A 25,647-nucleotide genomic window follows, 5' to 3' on the forward strand; every position below is an offset into this window, starting at 1 on the left:
ATGACAATGTGACCAGATCAAATCCTGTTTGTATTTGTTCTGTACCCTAAAACATCTATCAGACTTTGTGGTAAACTTTTCATATTCTTGCTAAGTTATTCTGGACTTCATGATAAGAAATGAATGTTATGTTGCAGGCTTTACATAGTCAGAAATGTCTGTGGTTTGGTGCATTGTCTTCACTTCACTTGCTATTTCATGCTTTTTTTCATTCAGACCAGACACATTAATAAATACTTTTCTAATTTAGCAGTTTATTATGCTTGAGTTTCTCAGCTTGTTTTTTGTCTTCTTCCTGTAGAAAGATGAATCTTTGTGACTCCCTGGCTCCCTCCTAGGAGTTGTTTGCAACTAATATCTTCCCTAGTTGTCTTTTCCTTGACATGTTTTGGAAGGGACTTCATTTTTAAGACAACTGTCATTTCCTCTTGTGTTCCTCAGTGGATTATTACTCTTTCTTTTTCCCTCTCCCCTGAATATGGCTGTTTGAAATATTTCTTCCATGACAGTTCTTTACCCAAGCTTTTTTCAAAATATGAAAGTATTCCTTTTAAATACTTCTCACATTACTATTCAAAATGTACAAAATGTACTATGCCTCCCTTTTGATAATTTTCTGATTGCATGTTCCTCATTTTATTTCCTTCTAGGGAGAACTTGTGTTGTTTAAGTTTGAAAGTGTGTATTTCCTCACCAGCTGCCATTGTTTCACACAGGCCTTGGGAAGACTTGCTAATGGTCTGTGCAAATAAAGAAGCCTTGGTCCAGATGGAATCAGATCTCTGATACCTGGCTTTTGAACTATCACGTGGACTACCATCAGGTGTGGGCTTGCAGAAAAATGTATCAGGGATATAGCTCAGGGTAAAGTTTGTATCTGCTATTTAGGCATCAATCTTTAGCCCTGGTGACTGCTTCATACCACAACTGTAGAAATGCGTGTCCTATTTCATTTGTGTACTTATCTTTCTATTCTGCTGGGTATATTCTGTAGTTTCAATAGTAGGGAATGCTAAATTGTTAGTCTTGCTTTTTCTCTCTCTGTAGTTTTATAAAATACAAACACCTAATTTCTCTCTCTTCTTGTAAATCTGAATGGTAGATCTGTGACAACTCAGCTAATAGTGTCAAAAATGAACAGCTTTGGTTCATGAATTGGAATGGAAAACTTGTAAAACTGCTTGTGATATACTCTTCTGGTCTCCATCCCCTTGCCTCTGAAAATTCCTTTAATAATCATGTTACCTTCATCTGATATTTTCAATTATTTGAGGAAAAAGAAGAAAAAAAATTCCTTGGGATTCAGTGTCCCCTTCTCAAGCAATGCAAAGCAGAGTTATGGGATGCCATAACAAACCTATTTGTATAAAGGTCCTTAATAGCCACCAGTAACATTTAATGATCTGAAACAGTCATTGTTAGTGATGGCTCTTGTAAGTCTTACGGGATCATTTCTGCTGTTCACATTTAAGTGTTAGATGAAGCTGCCAGACCAGATGGGATTCTGAAGAGAGTACAGAACAGACTCCTCCAGAAAACAGAAAGTGGTGGGACTAATTCCTGCTTTCCTGATAATAAAAGATGCCATGGGAAATTACCCTTATAATTTGAGTGTTGAAATTAGATATCTAAAGTCAGAGGAACATTACCAATTTTGTTTTCATATCCTTGTTTTTTCATTTCCCCAACATTGTGTGCTTAATTCATAGTGTGTCATATTTGTAGATGTATATAGTGGCTTCTTAATTCAAGCATAGCTGGAAGCTTTTAGTGCTTATTTTTGGACCATCTGGAATATGAACCTTAATCTTCCTAAGCTGTATTTTGAAAGGGCTGATGGACTTCTTTGCCAGAGTTTAATTTGACAGAAGAGTGGTTTTATTTGTTCCATCAATTAAAGCATAGTCTATTTATTATCAGTCAACAATATCATTTATGATAAGTACTGTAACTGTTAAATGCATTATGTTGCCCATACGGTGGCTGTCCTGTTGTTGTCTCTCTCTTCAAATATACATTTTTTTAAGTTGGACATCCTATTGCTTTTGCTTAAAGCATGGTAATCAGGAATATAACACTGAAATATAACCAGGAACTCAGCCCAAAGAACTCTGATGAGTGTGAAGGCTTAATGCAGCAGAACAGAAAGCAAAATGGAATCACTGTCAGAATTACTAAAAACTTATTATTTCAAATTTAACTAAAGAGAAAGGGTTCTTACTGCTATTTTAAGTCAATAAAAACATTGCAACCAGTACATGTTCACTAATCCTGAAAAATTCATTTCCAGACAGCAAAATCCTACTTTGTGTGCCTCAAAAAAAAAAAAAAAAAAAAAAAAAAAAAAAGGAAGAAATATAGGTACTCTTTAGAATCTTTCATGGTAGAGGGAATATTGTTTTTAAGGTATGTTTATATTTTATAGTTTGAAACTTTTCACAAACATATTGTGGACGTTTATTTTGGTGCCTACAGAAATACTTTGAAGTGAGCTTCCAGCATTACATATAAGTAAAAAGTAGTGCTGGGAACAATAACATACATTTTTCTCTCATTGTTCTGAGTTTTTCCTGAGCCTTAACAATGACTATTGATGACAGTAGCTCTGAAGTCTCTGTAGGTGCTGTATTTTTCCCTTTCTATTGTGCTATCAGTACCTGCTCTGTACTGACTATTCCTAACTATCAGGAAGTTTAGCCAAGAGTGACTGAGACTTCACCACTGAAGAACATGCCCACAGTACAGGTCCCACAATTTCTCTCTATGAAGCTGGTGCTGATGAAGATTTATCAAAAAGGAGAAGGATGCAATTGGAGGACTCCTCTCCTCTTTGGATTAATCTGGTTTGTAATATATTTTATGAGCTGTTCAGCACACTTCAACTCTGTGTTTGGGAAAATAAGTGAATACCCAAAGGAAAATAGAATTTGCAGTGCTGAGCCTTGCAAAGGGACGTGGGCAACTTGGAGGCTCTCAGGAATATTTCACCCTTTTAATTTAACTCCTGTGTTTTCTGAAGGTGATCAGTATCAGGGAAATTGCATTGGGCTTTGGTGTGCCAAGCACTGTGATTTTTAGTCACAGTGTCTCACAGAAAACTGTTAGTTGAGTTTACTCAAAAGTTCTAAATATTTGAAGGAGTAAGCTGCTGACAAGTTAAAATGAAATAGTAATTGTAATGTTACCTTGATAGCAATTTCTGTACTTCTTCTGCTCAAGAAATTGTTCCAAAGCACTTTGAGAAAAGGAGAGCTACGTCAAGTTAACATTTTTTTCAGGCCATGTGCCTGATACTTCATCTGGAATCCTATTTTCAGGCAGTCTGTCTGGACTTTCCAAGTTATTCAAGGCATGAGGTACAAAGACTTGCATGCACAGCTCCTGTAGAAGTGGAAAGCTGTTAGCTGTCTGAGGTCAGGCATGCTGTAAATGGGCAAAGAACCTCCAGAGAGCTCTGCCACTGTATCTTATATTTGGTCTGTGCTCTGCCTTGGTAGTCTTTCAGAGTCACATACTGGATTTTGCATATGCCAGGTCATTTGCACCATCTGCAGCACAAGACTGTTGAGCAGAAGTGGGATGGGCATTTGGATAATTGATGTCAGTCTCTTTGGAACAGGAACCATTACTGAGGCAGAAAACTCAGGAAATTAAGATGGTGTCTGTATGAGCATTGCAAGGGGACCTCCATTCCTCAATAAATATGAAATAAAGTATGTGCTGTATTGTCTCAGCTGCTGGGTGCTGGAATGAGTGGCTCATCTTTTCAGACTGAGTACTTTATATAAACATTTGTCAAAATTCATCTTGTGGCTACTACACATCTTAAGGTTTTCCATTTTGGATCCTGATAAAGTCAGTCTCCAGGGCTGACTAGAGTTGTGGTGGAACAACCAACTGCACTGCTTATCATCATGACACAGTAGCAAATATTTCAGTCTGGCAGCTGTCATTTCCCTTTACCCTTTTGCCAACCAAGTGTAAAATTCACTCAAAAATACTTAAAAAAATAAAAATAATAAAACAGAAAATAAAGAGCTCTATGACAGTATTGTTATGGCTTGACTCTAGACCCTAAACCTCTATCTCATAGTGCAAAGCATTCCCTCACAGACCCAGATGTGGTCCAGGCAACAAAAGAAAGTGTCAGACAAATAGACATAATGCTCAAAATATGCTAGAGTTAACATGGAGGATCAGATTGGACATTACAGAGCAAATTAAAGCAAAAAAACTGTGGGTTTAGTCCCAGTAAGAAGCAGCAAGGCTGTACAGTGCTAGTCCACAGCTCATTTCACAGTGAGCCTAACATTGTAAATTTCAGAATTGCCATGTACCATGTTCTTCATGGATTAGGTCCAAGCATAACCTGAATTAGAGCACAATCCACCCAAGCTATGCCAAATTAAAGTCACTGAACTATGGTGATACTCACTGTGAAGACATTGTTTTATTTTTGGGTTTTGTGTCAGCCATAAGCTGTTTACAGGAACTTGCCAATTAAGGTTGACATAGAATATTGTCTTCCAATTACAGTTTGGGAGGAGGGTGATAGTGGTATACTGTCCAAAAAATTTTAGAAATACCTAATACTTTTTTGGATGATGCCTTTAAATGTTACTAACTCTACACTGCTTGGGGAGTTAAATTATCTCTTTTGAGGTAGGAAAAAAAAACGACATTGTGATCACTGAAGAAACCAGATTGATAAAATCTCTCATATTAATGTGATTTTTTTGTAGTTTCCTTCAGAGATGAGCAAACCAGCAGCCTTTGCATAACACCTGCCACTGCCCAGCAGGCCAAAAGGCAGAGGGTGAGCAGATGGGTCTGGAGCCCTGACTGGCAGCGTGGATGTGAGTTATCAGGCCTCAGTCATGCATCCCACAGGCCTGTAAGTGGTGGTTCCCAAGCAGAAACAGGCTCCAGCTGTGGCTGTGTTGTTCTAGCAGCAGCAAGAAAACTGTATGTGATTGTGCAGTGCTTTGACTTATCAACTTCTTCAGTTTGCACTTCATCTAAATAGAAGAGAAAAGCACAAACACATATTTACACACACAGAGACGCAGTTGTACATTTGTCTGTATGTATATACACATCTATTCATGTATATATATGTACAAACACATTACATACACAAATCTGCATCATCAGAAAGAGTGGATATCTTATATCGTGATGAGAATATACTATTTGAAGTTTTCACCCGTGCTGTTGTGGAGGAAATAAATATAATTAAACCCAGAAAGAGGTGAAGAGTTTGTGTTCAAATTAAGGATCCTGGTATGATGGCAATTTTCTGCATCCTACTGCTAATCTAAGAACCTCTGTAAAATATCTTTCTATAGAATACCCAAAGATTGTATTAGTGTGTTTAAAATATCCCTTAATGATTCCTGATCCTTTCTGTATGAAACCCAAGAGCATTTACAGATAGTTCTATAATATTGCATCCTATGTTTTGGAAAGAAAAAGCTGAAATTCAGCTGGCTGCCTTCTCATGAGCTTGCTAAATTATCTATAATTTGGAGCATTTAGTTTGTGTGTGAGTTTGGATAATTAAAACATATTCCATTAGCTGAAATGCATAAGCATTGCTACCTGTTTCTGCTAATCAGTTCTGTTTCAGGAGAAATGGTTTCTCGCTTTTGTGGGGAGCTTTTCCTTTCACAGAGGAGTTTTCTAGAAACAATAGCACTAGAAGAATATGAATATTTGAATATCCCTATAAACTGTTATTTATCCATTGCAACATTTTTTTTTCAAATACCTCATCACTTTTCTGTGGTTTTAGTTACACTTGCTTTCTACCTTTATTTGATTTTTTTTTTCAAGAGTCCCTATTTGAGGAGATAAGAACTTGAGAAAAGGAGAGGAGGCACTCTGGTTTTGTGTTATAAACTGTTAATATAAATATTTACCTCTTTTTACCTCTTGATTCTAATCATTATTGGAAAGCTGTCTTGTACCACCTTTAGCATGAAAACTTCAATAGTTCCTTTAGTAGGTGTTTCTCAAAAGACCAGGCTGGAAATCCTGTCCCTGTTATCTCCTAATGAGGATGAATCTATGGCCCCAACAAGAACTGGTAATGTGCTATATCATTGCTTCCACCCTGAATTAGCAAGCTATGGAGATATATGGCAGGAGGTGAAAGAAATTTGCCCTGCAACACTTCTCATTTCAGAAGGTAAGAACAATTATCTTTGGAGCTGGTTAACACCCTGTGGAAGTGTTAACTAAGTAGGGCTCACCAATCTGAGAAAGTGCAAAATGTTTGAATTATATTGGCTCTTTTTCCCAAGCTACTCCTACATTTTTCCTGCTTTGTTTAGACATGGGATTTTAACAGCAGAGATAGAAGGACTTTCTTTGCCCCTCAGTGTTCTACTGTCTCTTCTTGTGCTGTTGCTTCAGTCCTTTAAAAGTCTCTAGACTATAAAGTGCAGTCATGTTCTTTCAATATAGTCCTGTGAGAATTAAAAAAAACAAAACAAAACAAAAAAAAAAAACCAACAAAAAAAACCAACCACAAAAAAACCCCAAACAAACAAACAAAAAGAACCCCACAACAAACTCAAACAAAAACCCAACAAATTTGATGACCAGTGGCTCCTCCTATGGCTTCTTAATGATCTCTGGGCATTTTGACACAAGGTGAGTGGGAGCACTGATGTTCTCAGAAAGCTTTCCCAGTCCAGGTAGATAAGAAACCAGGGTATTTTAAAGGTTTCTGCTGGGAGATGGAAGCTATACCAGAAGACTTAACAGTTTAGTGCTGGGTTACTCGCCTACGATATGGGGGCTGAATTGCTATTAGACACTGGGCTTACCTCCTCCCAGGCAGCTACCCTGATGTAATCATCAGGGTCTTCTTATCTATGTTCAGGCCTTTGGGGCATGAACAGTTTTCTAAAGAAAACTTTGTTCCGGAAAGCTGTTGTGTTCCCATATGTGTTTCGGTTTGACAGAATGTTATTAAAAATAAAATCTTCCCCTCCCCTGATTTTTCACTTAAAAAAGAATATAAGGGTTGAATATTTCCACTGAACAAATACCAAATACTTGGAGGATCACACAGCTCAGCCTTCAGGAGAACTAAAATCATTGGAGTAACTCAGGCCAGTGGGCAGCACTGGGTGTATCTTTGCCTTGTACAGGGCAAGAAGGAGAAGCAACACAGCCAGTTCAACATGTCACTACATTTGGACTGCTTGGTACAGCTCAGCCAATGGACCCCGGGGTGATGGCTCTGCACTGGGGGACTCCTGCACCTTCTGCTCCCTCTTGGGGCATCTCTAACATCTCACCATCTTGCTCATTAAAGAGAGACCCTTGCTCATTAAAGAGAGTTAGTTGAGTCAGTAAAACACTTGAGCCTGGACATTACTTGGGCATCAGGGCAGAACTGAGCAAAGCATACTGAAGTGCTTACAGATCTCCCAGTTGTCATAAACTTTCCCTTGGCCAAAATGACTAGTTCTACCCTTTTGAGATATTCAAAGCAGGTAAAAAAGTGAGTATTTATAATCCCATTGAATATCTGCTAACTCTTCTTTGCCCTGCCTCAAAATTTATGGTAACATATTTTCTAACTGCAGCAATTTGCCACCAACCTATACAAGGAGGTAGAATATAAAGAACATATTAAAAAGTGGGACTAAATCAATCTCAGATGATTAAAAATTATTATAACTGTGTAAAAGTGTACATTCATATGAGACATTTAAAGTGGAAATGTGTAGTAAATTATGTGGGCAGGAGAAATGTCTGAACTCAAATGGCAGTGCAAGTCAAGGGAGCTTCCTCCCTGCACAGACTTGGTTTTAAAAAGGCTGTGTATTTTTGAGGGTGGTTGCTATTTACTAGCCCATGGTAAACCTAATTACCCCTGCTGTTTGCCAACAGGAAAATTCTAAAGCAAATCCTAACCAGTGTGTTGGGGCAAAGAAGCACTTTCCATTAGCCCCAGTACAGCTGCAGCAGGATCTCTTCTGACAGCTGCCCCACTACATTCCCAAATGTAGCCTGGCCTCTCTCCATGTCTCCCCCAGTAGCTGCTGGGCTAGAGGCATGACTTTTTTGTGTGTGATGGGAATGTTTAGCTTGGTGCTGCTCTGAACAGGGTTTTGCTGGCTCAGTGACCAGTATTTTTTGGGAACTGTCTGAGCTCCTGCTGCCACCAGGAAAATTTGCTGCCATGTGTCATTTACTGTCACTGTGACTGTTTGCCCAGTGGCTTGGAGGAGTCTATAATATCCTCAGTTTCCATAACCTCTTCTGCTTTCCTGTTTGTCAACAGTGCTCCTTTTTCCTTTACTGTAGGATGCAAGGGTGTTTTGGTGTTGTACTTTCAAATAGTTGAATTTCTGATGCAAATGCTTTGGTCATTTACACTACTCACATGAGTTTAATTCTCATGAAAAGGAATCAAAGAAAATGTTGTGTGAAAAATGCATCATAAAGAATAGGCAAGGGACACAGTTAATATATATTTGGTTATATTTGTTATTATAAAATTTGGTTAATAAGAGTAAATCAAATAAACTTAAATACCATCTTCCTGATGCTACAAGGTGAAATTTTCTTTCCCCTTCTCCAGTTTCATTTCTAGAGACATATTGTGATTTGTTTTATCCTACTTTTGGTCAGGAGGGGTTAGTGAGACATTGTGATGTCCTGCTCCCAAAAATCAAAATTAGGTTTAGGAAAGGTGGGTGAGGGGTGCATATGTTGTCATATACACCCAAAGACATTCCAGCTTTGCTGCTACCTTAACAGGAAAATACAAGTTTCTCAGCTATGTTTTTTTTATTTATTATCCTCCACTTTAAATTAATAAATAATTATTTTTTTAAGTAGCTCAGGAATCAAGGCACTGTAATATTGTACATAACAATTATTTTATGGTGAGCAGGGTTTGGTCTGAGAAACTTAGTCTCTTATGAATATATCCACATTTATAGATATCTATCATTAATAAAAGGTGGTTTAGGAAGGTATTTATTTTAAGTTCATAGGATTTAGTGTGGACTTGGCAAGCTAGTATCTGCTTTGGATTTATTTGAAGCAGATGTTAAGCAGAGAGAAGAGACTGACATGTCTGTCGTGTTCCATAGCTGTCTGAATTATTGTTAGAATCCCAGCACTGGCACATCTCTAATTTAATACACGTTTCAGCAGTGACTGTGGTAATAAAATCTGAAATGCCTCATTCTCCTTTCATTAAAGTCAGGAGAAAAAAAAGAGATCTGTATCAATATGAACAGAAGTGTTCCTGACCAACATGAAAGCATCCTTTATTGTAACAAAAAAAGACTAATCGTCTTGTTCTATCTATTGTTCTATCTTGTATTCTACAAGCTATCTATTGCAGGCCTGTGTTTCTTTTCAATCAAATGTTATGCTATGACATAATTCTACATGCCCTCAAATGGTTAATTGCAAAGTTGAGTTTCCAAAGGACCATGCCTCACTTCTGAACTGAACAGCTGAACTCACAAGAGAAAGACAAAAGATGAAAATGTCTGAAATGGATGTGGAATTTAGGAAATTAATAAAAACAGGATCAAAATCATGAGTTACAGACTTCAAAACCTATCTGGATTTCAAGGACACTTCAGTGAACCACAATAGGCATCCTGTCTGGTAGGGGCAGGCATCATCAAGGGGTGGGGCACAGAAAGCCCCCAGCATGGATTTCTGCCTCAAGCAGGGGCTAGGTCTGCTCAACATCCTGGTCTCTAAGATGGGGTTTCCTTCCCAAAGCCGACTTGCAGTAATAAAAGGGGCTAATGCCACCTCCCTGTGCTGCTTTCTTTTAACAAGTATCTCAGAGTGTTTCAGCTGCTTGCCAGACAAGCATTCCCATTTAGTTTAAAGGTACCTCCGAAAAAATGGGGTTGAGCTGGCTTCCAAGAAGACAAGTTTGAAATAAGTGGCAGATAGAGGCCGTTTGTAAATCTGCAGAAGCTAAAAGTTAATTTTCTTCCCAGTATCTGAACAGAGATTATAGCACTGTGTTTTATAGCAGAACCTTCTGTAGGGGGTGAAACATCTGCTCAATAGAGCAGCCCACCACCAGGAGTGTGTCTGATTAATCCTGCTGTACGGTGAAGGGGCATCAATCCTATCAACCCCTTTGGACAGTCTTGCACTTGTTTCAACAATTATATGCTGCTAAGTTACTGTAGTAAGGGTTGAAAATCAAGAGGGGGTTTTAGGAATATATATTTGTAAATTTGCTACCTTAGCATCTAGTTTTAGGATTTACTTATTATATTGCAAATAATAGAGCAGGAAAGTCATAATTTTGATGAGCTCTAATTACACAGGTAATGGTGGTACAGTTATCCATTTATGAATGCTTTGATCACTTGATACACAGTAATTCTCTGATTTAATGCTGTATGCAGTACAATATAACTCCCTCTCTTGATATAAGAATATACACCTCAGGAAGGAAGTTAATTGCTTTCAGAAACAAAAGAGAATTTAAACTTTGGGGCTAATTAATTTCTCATCTGCAGCTGTAAATTATTTTAACTACATTGTACAGAATGTAAGTAGGGTTTATCTGATTTCATTAGAAAATAGTATCATATAAGCACAGTAAAATGCTCCAATGAGACATTTTTCTATTACAATAAAAATAATCCATTGAACCTTGTTATGTTCAAAATTATTTACTATAGTGGAGCATGTGCAAAAGTCAAAATTATAAATAAGCACAACTATCCAACCAAAGAATAATAACATCGCTAGAGAAGCATGCACTGTTATTTTGATTCTCTTAAACACATCTCTAAAAAAAGTGCTTCATCAGAAATTTAGGGAATTTATTATTTCCTTCACACTGGTAGGATTGAAAAAATGATTAATTGTGTGCCATAGTCATCTGGGAGAGTGAGGAAACATTTTGCCCTAATAACACTTGTCTATAATGGCTTTTAAAAGTTCTAAGTGATCCTGCCAATTTAGAGACTCAAATAGTTAAAAGCTATCTTTTTTTCCTAAGGAAGATAAAAAGAAGGAAACATCTATGATGACTCACATACACTAAACCTAATTTGAAAAAAATAAACCAGACAGAAACAAATGCACAGCACACTCTGTGACATCCTGCTCTATTGCAGCAGATTTAGTCTCTCTCCAAATTGCTTTGAGCACTTCTAGAGGGAGAACACAAACATATGGTGATGTTTTGGTGAGTCACTTCCTAGAGACAGGATATATTCTCATCACATGGTCTGTCATTAGCTGGCAGAGTTGGACAACACTAACGCTTTGGAGATATGACTGTCCAGTTTTGCTGCTTGCAGGAATTTTAGATCTGACCTTTCCCTTTAGTTTGAACCAAATTTGTGCAGCTGTTTAACATACAAAAGGGGTGTTCTCATTCAAGGAGGAGAATGGCTTGTATAAATGGAAAGGTTTTGTCAGAAACCACTTTAATAGAAGACTATAACTAGGTCTTTGGATCCAGAGAAGAATTACTCAGTACTGTTTCTATGAAATATTTGATGTGAAGATTTTTTTTGGCTCTTCCTTGTTGTTTGCATTCTTTCCCTAAGCATTTTTTGGGTTTGATTTGTTTGTTGGATTTTTTTGGTCAAAAGTCCAAGAAGTTTCAGTGCTTAAAAAAAAAGATTAAAAGTATGTAGTTCTGAAGTTTTTCACAAGCATCCCATCAAGTTGCCTTTTTAAATTTGTCCTCTCCAGAAATGATTCAAATTTCTTAATTTTTTAGTAGAACTTGCAAAGGAAACAATATTCTAGTTATCACTGTTGTGAAAGGAAACTATAAAATATAAGCAAAGAATATGATTAAAGTTAAAATTCAGAATAAGATAGAAATATAATTTAAGGCAGTTTTGTAATTTGGAGATTTTGAAGCATAACATTTTGAAGTTCTGCCTTGTCAAAGTATCTTTTGTCAAGTTATACTTAGCAAGAAACAAGGCAGAACAAAAATGTTGGTAAAACATACTCACTAGAACTTCTTGTAAGTGTGCTCCTTCTGCTACTGAAATTTTTGTTGAAGGGTTTGGTTTTTTTTAGTTTCATTAAAATAATCGGTATAAAATAAATTTTCAACCTTAGAAAGATACAATTCTTGGCACTCCTGGTGTCCAGTGGGGAACTTTCTCACCTACAGGGACCTGTGGCAATAGTGGAAAGGGCTTTTCCCTGTATTCTTGAAATTTAAATTGTGCATATAAAATTTTAAGGGCTTTTATCAGATGGAAAAGTAACTAATATATTTGTTTTCGTTCTACAGCCCATTATGTTGTACTGAAACTGTCAAAATTTTACATGTGTGTGGGCTTTGCCTTTTTCTACATGTGGCTTTTCAGGAGTCTGGCTTTTTTATATTTTCAGGTTTAGAAAGCAAAGCTGCAACAAAGGACAAACGCATGGCAAACACAGGAATAGTAAAAAAAACTGCCAAGGAAACACACATTTTTCATGGCAAAACATTAACATTTTAATCACAATAGCAACATTTGTGATTATGTACATGTTGTGAGATGAATTTAGTTACCGTTGCAGAGAGGAGTCGAACTGTGAGCACAAAAATAGCCAGTGATATTTGACTTGAATCTAGAAAGGTTGTTAAGTTAGATTTACATTTCAGTAGAAATTTCTGTGCTCATCTTTTCCTCTAACATGTGAGAATATTCAGTTATGTATAAATCCTTATTATCGCCTTCTGATATTGGAAAATAGTGTCATTTTGCCTGAAGAAGGGAAACTGGCAAATGGAAAGATTTAAGTGTTTGAATTAAGGGCCTCATCAACAGCATCAATGCTGCTTTTACCTATGAGGCATTGCTGGTGCAGATAAAAGTGGTAATTAGATTGAGTAAAATCATATACTTGACAGATCTTCTCCCTGGATGAAACTTTTCAGAAGGGGCTATCTTTGTAGATGAAGTACTGGTAAGGAATTGCAAGGAGCTTTGGACAGCCATTCATTAGATAGGTATTTCAGGCTACAGTTGCTAGGAATAATTCAGCTTTATTAGGTTTTTTATAAATTTTAACTTACTTGTGTTGATATAGCTATGTGTTGATGCATGGAAATAGCTGGTGGCCTAGACCTTGGTGTCACATCAATGGCAAAAGGAAATTACCTCCTTGTTGGTGTATAGACTAAGCTAATGGTTTTGTCTAGCATCTTTCTTCCTGAACTGCTTGTTGGCTGTGACCAAGTCACATATCAAGAAAACATGATGTCCCTCACATTTTCTTCTTTGAGTTATATGCATGTAGCTTAGGATGCCTGTCTAGTTAGATGTCAAAATTTAGATCCCATGTTTCACCTGCAAGTGCCCCCAGTAAATCCACTCGAGTAATTAGAATAAAAAAATGACAGACAGGACTATTTTCTGTTTGACACAGCCTATAAGCTGAGTGCTCACTCTGAGTTGACTCTGAGAAATTAGACATTCTCATTTTCTCCTTCCCTTCTGTTTCACAGTGAAATGTGTTGGCTAGGAAGCTGCAGCGAAAGGGCTGCTAACCTGAAGAAAAGCTTTCAGAAATGTCCCTATGCTAAATCAGGAGGAAGTCAAGATATCTCAGCTTGTTGTGAGAAATTGGAGGCAACAGCCTAGTGGAAGAGCTATCACCTGAGACCGGGAAGAAGAAGAGTTAAATTGCTTAAGAGTCTGGACTTGGCTAATGTCACTTGAATGACAATAAAGTAATAAAAAGTGATAAAGTAATGCCCTTCACACAGGGTCATTGGATATCTGAGGACAACATGCAGTGCCTGATTAATTCCTACCTATGCTTAAGATTCTTTCCAATGCAAATTTCCAACTAGAAACATCATAAAATGATGTTTGGCATGAAATTTTCTCTAAATATTCCATTAAAAATTTTGCATGTGTTATTGTTTACTTCCTGTAAAAAGACTATTGTAGTACAAGACTTTTTGCCAAGAAAATTTGTTTTATTTTCATTTCAAAGGACTAGAATCCAGTGTGTGGCTTTTTCTTTTCCCTGGTTGATGCATGTTTTTTCATGTATTCATTATTTGACTGATCTTGAAGCGGCTACAAAATTATCTCCTCATCATTCAGATGTCCATGGAGGCTCAGTAGTCTGACTGTGATGACAGACTGTAATGTGTTACCTCAGCAATAGACAGGGGACCATGGAATTTCCCTTCTACGCTGAAAAATTAATTAAGCAAGAGGATGGAGGCAGCCTAATCTTTTTATAATAGTTCTCTTAGGCTCTATTACAGAAAAACTCTGTTAAGTAGGTAATGCTTATGATGAGCATGAGGCATAATCTGATCAGAGCCCAAAGCCTGTTCTCTATCCTGAGCCCTGGGTGTCCCAAGGCAGAGCAAAACTTCATGTCTGCAGGAGGTGCTAGGGCCTCCTCCTGATAATATTATGGCAAAATAATGTCTGCACTTCTGAATAGCATGTTTCCTTATGATTAAAGTCTGCTGAGTTCTCTCTCTTCTCTTGATGTTTTTCTCTTGCTTATTTCTTAACTCTCAGATCAGATTCCTAGCTCAACAGGACCAGGTATAACTTCACTTAACAGGCAGAATGTGCTAACAGATATTTTATAAAGATAATGCCTAACATGTTATAGTCAAATACCAATACCAGAATCAAAAATAAATTAATAGTCTCCTTTTCACTTGAATCATAGCTTGATTAGTGTTACTAGCAGTGCCAATATTTTACTCAGGCTTATTTGAGCTTCTAAGGAGCAAGACGTGAGGCAGAAATAATATTTTTTTTTTGTTCAGAGTAACAAATAAAGCATTTTAGAACTTACAGAAATCCCCTTTTTCTTTTCATCCATGCTTTTATAAAATAAGTTTTCTTCCCTTGAGTGTGGCACAGGAAAATCATCTCCACAATTACTGTTTGTTTATCAATGCTTGCAACTGTGCATGCATACCAGGCACTGTTTAAAGCACATTTAAAGTATTCCTACTGGCAAATGTCAGACTCCTATGAAGAGTTGACATCCTGCTGTAAATCCCACCCCTCTTGTCCCTCTGAGGGGGACTTATGACTCCAAGAGCACAGTCAGAGCAGAAGAAGTGTTCCAGCCTGTGCACTGGCAAGGCGAGTGGGAGCAGCAGAGGACACGGGGAAGCCACAGCTCAGCCCTGAAGAGGGAGTGCAGAGTGAGAAGCAGCAGGAGAACTGCCAGCAGCACACTTGAAAGCAGAATACAGATATGTTTGTACATGCCTTCCTGACTGCTGTCTCCTGACCTTCCTTTCCCCATCCGCCCATGCTGGAATTACCATAACCCACTTTCAGGGCAGACACTTCCTCTCTCCAACTGGCTAGTCATTTCAGGAGAGCTTCGTTGTATGAATACTAAGTTAGTAGAACTCTTCCTTATTTCCACTTCCCCCTCCTGCTGCCTCCCAGCTCCTGTTCTAAAACTTGGCAACCCTAAAATTGTGACACCTTTTCCTTGGCCATGTTGTGCTCCCTTTCTTACAACTCTTATTTCTTCTATGGTGCTGCATTCAGCAAGCGAATAAGCTTTTCTAAAAGCTTTCTTTTTTGAAACCTAAAATTGTCTCCACTAGTTTAGCAGTTCATGCCTTCAATAGAACTAGCCTTCATGATTCACAGAGGTTCAGTTCTAAGAAGGAAATATATTGGTTGTATAGAGCAATTATTATGTTTTTCAAATATTTATTTATGGCAAGCATTTTAAGATCTTGTGTGCTCTGTCCCTCTGTCTGTTTATGGATGCAAATCTCTTCTCTTCCCCAGTTATTTTTATTTCATTAGCATCTAGAAGCCTCAGCAATGGATCCTTTAGTTATATATACTGGGGGAAAAAAAAGGTACCTTTGAGGAAATGAACAAGAGCCTAGGAGAATTCTCAAAACCTTTTACTTGTTACCGTCTGTTTTTTTGGATATGTATTAAAGGGAGTATGAATGTTAGCTGTTGGAAGTACATATGGGAATTTTTAATCTCAGAAGACTTCTCTTCTAATTTTTATTATTAACCTTAAATCTGAGGGATGTACATGTTTAGGTGATGCAGACTGGCATCCTTTTTTCCTTAACTAGAAATATTACTGAGGTAGCAGCTGCAGTACAATTTTCTGCAGCAAAATGCATGCAGAAATGTACAACATATTAATTAGATTATTTCAGTGGAAGTACATAGGCTTTTTGCTGAAGACAGATTATACTTAAAATAAAATTATACACACATGCATGTACATATGTACAAATGCTCAGATAAAAATAGTCTAAAAGCAAGAGCAGCCATGGTGATTTCCATTTCCAAAGTAGAATTAGAATATATAAGTAAATCAGTTTGGCCTTATAGATTATAGTAACCCAGCAACTTAGTAAATAGGGGGAACATGAGTGTAGAAAATGTAAAGAAATGAGACAAAACTGCCCAAAATTAAAACACCAAAACACTTTTTCTTTGGGGGCAAGTACTGATCCTAGGAATAACATCAACATTTTTAACTTATGCTTAGAACCAGCATCTCAGTGGCAGAGCATCACATGTAACTGTGCACAATATGTTTGCCCTCCAGTAAATAAATCAATGAGAAAATAAAGAGCATGGCAGGAAAAACCAGAGTGAGGCACATTTCCTCCTGAGACGCAAGCTCATCCTTTTCACAAATTAAGAGTGTAGGAGAAATAAGTGGAACATTCTACTGCTGAACAAATGCCTTAAATGATTGTTATAAACAATGCTAAAGCAATCACAGGAAATGTGGGGTTCAGATTGAGGTATTCATCTCTTCAGATGTATACCTAAGAGGAATTTTTATTTATACTGTCTTGTTGGGTTTTATTTATACTGTCTTGTTGGGTTTTTAAGTCTAATATAAAGAACCTATATTGGTTCTTTATGACTCTTCCTTGTCAAAAGAAGGCTGCAGTTTACCCTTAAAACAAACAACACAAAAAATAAAATGAAAACTCTCATAAACTGCAGTTAACTTGAGAACATTGTTTGCTATTTGGTAGAGTATTGGAATTAAGCAACAGTAGAGTATAAGCTGAGCGAAACAGCAGGTACTGAGTGTTTAATCAAAACATGGGTATAGTGTGTTAAATTGGCACATCTATTTTGAAATCAAACTAGACAAACATTCATCTTTTTGTTTTTCCTTTGTTGATTTCTAGACATTTCTATCTGTATTTCTAATCAGACTCACTTTGATAATAAATATATAAAAGTTGGTTGCCTTGTATCTGCGACAATGGCCTGAAGATGCAACAGCATCCCAACAAAGACACAGTTAATATCTCTTATTTAGACCATGCGAGGAGAAAAAACCCTCACCAGTTTTTGGCCTCAACAGAAAAGCTGTAGAACTAAACCTTAAAACAGGGGACGAGTGCCTTTGTTTTAGCTGTGTTTTGCAGGAGATTTTTAACTGTCAGATCTGCTGACAGGTGAGTAGACCTGCTTGAGCCTGAGAGCATGCCTGCTTTTCCAGCTGGTCCCATTGATGCACACTATCTCTGGCTCGCCAAGTTAGTCGCCTTAGCTATAAATATTTGAAGGGCAAAGATATTTTTTGCTCACATTTTATTAATAATCGCATAGCACTTGTATATTGTCCTCAAATACTAGAACAATGTGAATCCCCTCAGCTGTCAGCAGTGGCTGCATTTAAGGTCAGAAAATGCAAACAGAAGGAGGAAAAATGTTCTATCACAGGCTCAATGAATCGAATTTCATCGATTCTTGTTCCAGTCTGTCCTTAGTTTCTTGCACACAGCCCAAGCCAGCAACACTGAAGAACAGTTTCCTAAAAATAATCACGCAGCCAAAAATACCAATGCACTAAATACAGTTGGACTACATACTTGAAGAGGGTAAAAGAGTCTGTGTTACATCTATAGAATGAAGCCTTGATCATCTTCCAGAGTACATATAGGAGATTTAGGTTCCTAATTAAGGCAGTTCTCCACAAGCTTCCTTTATATAGTAAGCATCCTTCAAATCAGTAATGGTAAACCTAAATCAAAAAAAAAAAAAAAGCAAAAATCTAGTATCTGTGTTCAGCTACCAAAAGCTCTATTCTGCACACATTATTTCATTTATTTCTTATTTTAATGAAATATGGATTATAAATTGTGTTAGCATTTGTCTACTTTAATTTGTGTATATATTAGGTTCTGATTTCTATCACAAGGATTCCCTTAGTCTCTTAGCTTACCATTAAATGCTTTTTAAAATGCTCAAGTGACCTGGCAGGGAAGCTGTTCCAGATAGTCTCTTGAGGAAGCAAGTAGGTACTCTCTAATCTTCAAGTTGAAAGTGGGGACAAGTCATCAAGACAAGCTAGATGCTGGAGTGTTTTCTGCCAGTTCCCTCTGTTTGACTGTCATCACAAGACACTTAATACCTGGGTATTTGCTAGTTATTGTTTAAAAGTACTGTTTAACTGCAAATATTACTGGGTATGGTGCAGAACTTTCTACTTCTCCTGAGCCATGAGGATTCCAGTAAAAGTGCTTTGAAATTGCCAGACAGTGTTCAGTGAATGAGGTAAAGAAGCAATGAATCCAGGGAAGGGTTCTCCTTTGAGAGACAAGCGTGGGGTGAGACATTTCTCTCTTCAGATACTGGTGCAAAGAAGCATAATTGAGTAGAATATTCCTGGCTGGTACCATATCTTTCCTTAGACATTACAGTACCATACTACTTCAGTCAGATAGTATATTCAACACAAATATAGGAAAATAAACATTCCTAGAAGTCAGGAACTAGTCTTCTGATCTTTTTCCATATTCAAAAATAAATGACAATAAAGAAGTGAACAATCTCAGTAACACAGGAAGGTTTTTTCTAGCCTATAACCAGGTCTCAACACAAATGTTAGCTGGGAATTCTCTTACTTGTAACTATGCACTCAGAAAACATTTTCCAGACTTTGAGACAGCTATTCATTAAGCTCAACTTTGAACCATCTTCAAGTGAATTATACATATGTCTGGGGCTATTTGCTCTCTCACAAGGTGCATGCTCTCAAGTCATGTGACCATTTTTTCAAACTTTTCCTCTTTAAAGAAATTATGCTGGATCAGAGCAGGTGGATAACAGCAGATCAACAGTCTTTTCTCTCAACAAGGTTGATGAACTAGGAAAGAATTCAGGATGGAGGTGAGGGAGACCATGCTTACCACTGCAAGTTTGACAAAAGGACAAAACCCCTCTTAAAAATGAAATAATCAGTTCCTTAAAACATACTGTGTGTCATTCTTCATAGAGAAACATTTACTTTACTTAGATATGTTAATATTTAAAAAAAACCCTTCCCTCCTGCTACCAAAAAAACCCAACACAAGAAGAAGAACAGTAACGAAAACCCAAAACTTCATAATCCCATAAAGGATAAGATCATGTTCTTCAAACAGCTGTCTTTATATTGGAATTGCCATGCCATTGAATAATTCTAACATTTTGGAAAGCAAAGCAGCTTTTTTATGTCATGCTTCTGTTTATACATCAGATTTACATCAAATTCCCTTTCTTCCTTAATTCCTCACATACAGCTTTCCACCACCATCAGTAGAAAACCTGATCACCTTCATCTGCTCAAATCCTCTTCTTTCCCTTCTTCCCTCAAAGAAAACCCCTCAAAGTCTATTCTTCTTGCTGGGAGCTTGCTTGCCAAAAGCAAAAGCATAAGAAATAGCATAAGTTCTTTCTAGGAGTAAAACAAAGTGGTTGCTGGTCCCTCTTAACTCTTTCAGAATATAATAAATTCCTTGCTGTGGAAGAGGTTAAAAAGGTTTTATTAGTAAAATGGTTAAATATGTGCACATATTTAAATGTTTGAAGCCTTCTACTCTTTGCATTGAATTAGTGTTTCTTTCTCAATTATGATTTTACCTATTAGATAGCACTGATGGTCCATCAGTTCTAATATCTTGTCTCTCACAAACATCTGATCTTAGTGCTTCAGAGAAAAGTGAAAAGTCTATGTTGGCTTTGAGAGCCTGAGATATACTCAAAGGGAACAGGCATTTGACTCTGGTGTCTACATTCCTCAGCCAGCTTTGTGAAGTATAAATTGGGATTTCTCTTGCCTTAATAAAACTAAGATGCATTAAGGGTACTGCTGGTAATCCATCATCTTGTAAATTCATAAAAATTGTATGAAAGAAACAAAATATAAGATGACTTTCAAGGGATGAAATTGTAAAATACCTTCGTGTTTCAAATTTGAATTCAATAGAAGCTGGGGTTTGTGGAGTTTCAGAACTTACAGTTGATTTTTGTACTTTATATTATTTGTAAGTGCTCTGAAGTGCTACAAATCTATAATCTGTTTTCCTTAGTTTACAAAGAACTTGAAACACAACCTTTGCTTTGTGAAGGATTTTCTAAGAACTACATTTAACCTGTACTGTATTCAGAAAATCACCACCACAGATGAGGGAATTACTGCTTGCACAGTTACAAGTATTAACTCTCTCTTTTGGAAAGCAAAAATTCATAGAGTATCCCATACAGAGAGAGTTTTGCAGGTATTTGAATATCAGAGTTTGATGTAGCACAATGTTCAGAAACATAGCATTATTATCTGGATTTTTTTCATAGTAGAATATTATAAATAACATATATTCTGAAATTATTTGGTAAAGTGCAGCCTGGCTACAGCCAAATCCATGGTTAGTACAAAAATTTGCTTATTTTAGGTCTTGTTGCCCAGTGAACCTTTTCATACATAAATGTCTAAATAAATTTGCTAAAAACTTGATCTTGTGGATTTCAGGTTAAGAAAGAAATGCTACCAGATTTATTTTTGTGTGGAGTTGAAACCAAAGGGTTTCAACTCCAGTAGTGCTTACCCAGTATGCTGTACAAAGAAAGTGAAAGTTATATGAATCTCTTTATTTTAGATGAACTCTCTTTCAATATGACACTCCTACATCAGATCAATGACAGGTCAGTGATAATGCTAACACTCTGCACTGCAAACCATCACCTCCTTTAGTATTGATTTTCATTGAATATGTAGCTGGGTGGTCACTTAGAAGTGCTTTTGGAGAACCCTCTAGTGCTATAACCCTATCAACCACTACACAAACTCTCAGAGATATTTGACCTCAGATAAAACTTTACAGTGTATATTTGTAGCTACCACCAGAGTTAAATGGGTTTTAAAATGGATTCGTGTAGTCATGCTAGGCTGGTTCTGAGGTTATCAGTTTAGCAGCTGAGCTTGTTTGCTTGTTATTCTTGTGAGTAAGAGCTATGAGCTTCAGTTAAAGATAGAGCCAATCCACTCCTGGTCATAAACCAGCATGGATAGGCTCAGGTTTTCAGCAGATCTGCCCTCTCCTTCTGTGCATTAATAATGGTTTCTTCAGGTCAAGCAGGCATGCTGTTTCTTAAGACATTTATCAGAAAACAAGGATCTGAAAATCAGAGCTTCTCAAAACAAGAAATTTCCTTCTTGTTGGAACAGACTGCCTTTTAAAAGTACAGCAAATTTGTTGCATGTGTGGTGTCATTTTTAAAGTACTGTTATATGTTTTCCTCTTTGAGATGGCATCTACACTGAGAAAAAAAAATCTGTAAATGAAATTGCCTTTTTTGCCACCCTCAATTCAGACACAGAGTAAAAACCTGTTTTATCTCAGTGGCAAAAGCAAAGGTGTGTTTTGCTTTCCTACATTTCCTGCTGGTTAGCCTCAGTCAGGTGTAACAGACATGCTTCCTGATGCCTAATTCTTCTACATCAATTCATCTACATCATTTTCTACATCACCTAGACACTCAATCACTCTTCTTTCATGGTTGCAGAGGTCTCAGAAAGGTGCAGAGCATGTCCAGCATACAGACTGAATCTAAAACTATCACAAAGTCTCTATGGCATATGCAAGTATCTTGAATTGATCTTAATGCAAATGTTCTGCTAGGTTACTCCAGAGATGATGCTGTTTAGCCAAAGCAAGAAGGAATGCCATGCCAGTGTGCTTGACCTGCATTTACCTCTTAGTACACAGCAAATTCAAGTCCTAGATTTCTTTTACAATCCTTCTATTTAATTTCTTGACTGGTTTTACTTTCCAAAATTTATTTGATCAAAATCCAATACCTTCAACATATCTGTCGGTTATTTATTTCCCTTTGAGTATGTATCACTAAAAACCTCCATTGTGGAGTTTGTGATGCAAGCACATTCACAAAGCCAAGAAAATTGGGGTTGAGAACACCCTGGGAAGAAGAATGTTGATAAGAGATGGCTGCAGTGAAATGCTGATGCATGAAACCTTAATATTACAAGCTCCGGCAAGTGCATTGTGCTTGGCAAATTGTGATCTGCTGACCCAAGGGTCATGCAGACAAAAACTGCTCATTTCAATCAAAGTAATGGGAATAGGCATGTTACAAATAAAAGGATGCCATCAAGCTGCCTTTGTAGCAAAATGTCAAAAAAAAACATGTTAATAAAACAGGTTTACATGAGAGTAACCTTCAGAACATTATTCCTTTCCATTGGTGTATATATATATCTTAAGAATAGTTCAACCATAGTATTAGGAATTACTTGGGCTGGCCACAAGATAATTAAATTTATATATGTGGAGATTTCCTTACCAGACTACTCTTTGTAATGGGATAGAGTAGTTAACTCTCAATAGTTTTTTTCCTTCAAAAAAGTGTGAAGTATAGCCTAGAATCAGGAATTTCTGCATTAAGACTCACTCCTTGGTGGTATGAGAGAAAGATTTATACTCTAGAATTACTCAAATACCTGGTGGTGGGAAAACTGGTTCAAATAACTATTCTAACTGTTGGCTGTTTATTTAAGTCTCTCTCCTCTGCACCTCTGAATTTATCTGTGGTCTCTGAAATCATGATAACTTTTACTGGAGCTGATATGTCACTGCTAAAAGAGAAGAGGCTTATTTTTTCTATTTTCAGTATGAAAAAAGTTATGACCAAATCTGTGATATATACATATAAACCTGATCTTTAATGCAACACTCTGCTTACACTGATTGTGTTCATTTACATTGTTAAAAAGTGACAGAACTTACATAAAAAACAGAATAAAATATGTTAAGTCAGCCACAGTGCAAATTCATGGTCATCATATTACATGGTTACAGCCCAATATGTCTTGTTTTGTCTAGTGACTTTCAGTAAATGTGGAAAATGTTAGAAATTAAAGCTGCAAAATTCATTGGTTACAAAGCATCCTTGCTACATGTCGATATCAAAATATTTTGTGCCATGGATATGCTAGTGGTCTTCAAAATGCTATAAAGTATTCCATACAAAATGAAGAGTTTGTACAGAGGATGTTCAATATCTTTAAGGAAAATTCTTGGGTCTTTTAGTCAGCAATTGCAATTGCATTAAAATACATTCTTTGCTAATGCCTTTGTATAATGAAATTAAGTAATTCATCCATTGAGAATCAGAAAGTTAAGGGCTTGATATATAACTACTTATTTAACTTTGTGTCACTGTGTATAGGACAGGACAGCTGTTGTGAAAGAGATTATGTTTATCAGGTAACACCTATTTGTGGAGTGGGGCAGAAGTATTTGCTTGCTTAAACCAGTGAATTGAAATACAATTTAGCTGTCACTCATCTAGAAATGGCACCTCCCCTTTAGCAGTCTCCTCTTCAAATCTTAGAATCATAGAATAATGTAGGTTGTAAAGGACATTTAAAGGCCATATAGTCCAACCCCTGTAATGAGAAAGGACACCTTCCACTAGACTAATTTCCTCAGAGCCCCATCCAACCTGGCTTTGAATGTTTCAGAGGATGGAGCATCTACCACCTCTCTGGGCAATGTGTTATATAACACAAACTTTGTAAATGGGACAATTCAATGCCTATGTACAATGTTGCCAGTCATGGCTTGCCTTTGATATATTCTTATTGAAGCTTCTATATATTGATTGTATGCATATCTAAGTGGAGCATAAAAAAATACTTTGTGCTGTGAAAGAAGGAGTCTGTGAAGGGATTTGGTAATGGGATTAATTTCAGAAATGAAATTGCTGCCAAAATTATCAAACTAGATACATGTCTTATGTTCATAATATTGCTAGGGGAAGGAGTTTCTGTGAGAGCCAATGGGAAATTCTGCATTAAGGTTGTCCTCTTGCTTATGTACCTTACTATAAACACATGTAAATTGCAAATAATTATGCATGCATGGAAACAATATCATGAAAGAGTACCTAATGATTGGTGTCAACTTCTTCCTCCTCTTCAGTACTTCTTCTCATCTCCCAGCAGGCCCTAACTGACATTTCCAGTTTGGGAGCCACAGTTATTCAATGTCTTCCTGCTAAATTGTGTGAGACATTTCTATGCATAAAGACTTTTGGGGTGAAGACTGTTCTATATAGGTCTGATTGGGCTGATCAACTACTTCTGACCCAGATTGAGTGCCATAAAAGACTTCCAGCTATTATTAATTCAAACTCAGCAGCCCCCAGAATCAGCCACAATGTTTAATGTATGTTTTACAGAAGCACTTGTATAAAGCTATTAATTGAAACTATTTGTAGGATCTATTCAGAGTGAGACTTTGTACTGATGATGAATGGCTTCATTGTGCTAGGTCATTATGGTCCTAAGTAATTTTGTTGGTTAGTACTTTTCCTTTTATACCTAAAAATCAAATAATAATGATGAATTGCAGAGAAATGAAAAAAGGTATAATTGGCAAAATAGATTATTACACCCTGTGACTGGAGGTAATGAATTGCAGCAGGAATTAAAGACAAAGCTTTACCAGTTAAACTGAATTTAATCTAAGTAGTGAAATAGATATTTCTGTAAAGCCATAATCTTTTTGGTTTATCTAAATGTAATACAAAGTCCACAGACCATATATCTTTAAACTAGTAGTGTTCAAGGGGCTTAACACTGGAGGTTTGATTACTAACAAGTATTAGGTCATGACCAAAGTGGTTAAGTGCAAAATCAAACCAGAACCAAAATCAGGCCCTGCCCAAACACACTAAACAGGCTTTTGTCAATTCTTGTTTGTGCACAGCCTACCTCCAAAGATTCATCTGGCAAATAAAAGGCCTATTCAGAATAGAGAAATGGCCAGATGATCAATGCACAGCATCCCTTAGCGGTATGATCAGAAATGCACAAGTTGGAGTTCGTAAACTGGCAGATATTTGATGTGGTCATGGTTCAGACCAAACTGAATATGCAAGGAATGTGCATACTCTTCCTGCCCTTTAATATTCCCCCCCCCCCCCCCTTTTTCAGTAAAAGCATTGAGATTTAAGCCTGTGCTCTGTAAAATCCAAATAGATATAGCTGGAGAAGAAGAAGGATCCATTTGATATCTTATATCTTTGTGAATTGTTGAATCATTCAATGATAAAATTGTATCTAAAATGGTTGGTTTGCATCTTTTTAATGTGTTGTTTATCACATTCTTGTCATCATGTGTTAATAAGGAAAATGGCTAAAGAATTCTAGAAGTAGATTAGGTAATTAAATTATTTTGAAAATTAGTCACAAAGATAATTGATTTTTTATTTGTTGCCAAGGGAGGTAAACTGTGCTTCCTTCATTAATAGTTGGGAGGACTTGCTACACAGGAGATTTCTTAAGTATGGATGCTTTGTTCATTTTGACTTTCCCCTTGCA

The 25,647-nt window shown here is 36.9% G+C and overlaps 1 long non-coding RNA gene across 4 annotated transcripts in view; it reads left to right on the forward strand.

The window, feature by feature from the left end:
- Positions 1-14,729, forward strand: part of LOC139592977 (uncharacterized) — a 124,353-nt gene extending 109,624 nt beyond the window's left edge. For 3 of the 4 annotated variants that reach the window (XR_011680156.1, XR_011680157.1, XR_011680155.1), the window contains one exon: positions 717-3,731. This is a non-coding gene — a long non-coding RNA (uncharacterized lncRNA). Of the gene's footprint in view, positions 1-650; positions 3,732-4,742; positions 4,895-13,483 lie in introns of those variants that run through there. The other variant, XR_011680158.1, reaches the window with a different exon arrangement.
- Positions 14,730-25,647: the final 10,918 nt, after the last annotated feature.

Source organism: Agelaius tricolor, unplaced genomic scaffold (assembly GCF_023055355.1).
Source record: "Agelaius tricolor isolate 1412-34295 unplaced genomic scaffold, bAgeTri1.0.p SCAF_9, whole genome shotgun sequence".
Classification (NCBI taxonomy): domain Eukaryota; kingdom Metazoa; phylum Chordata; class Aves; order Passeriformes; family Icteridae; genus Agelaius; species Agelaius tricolor.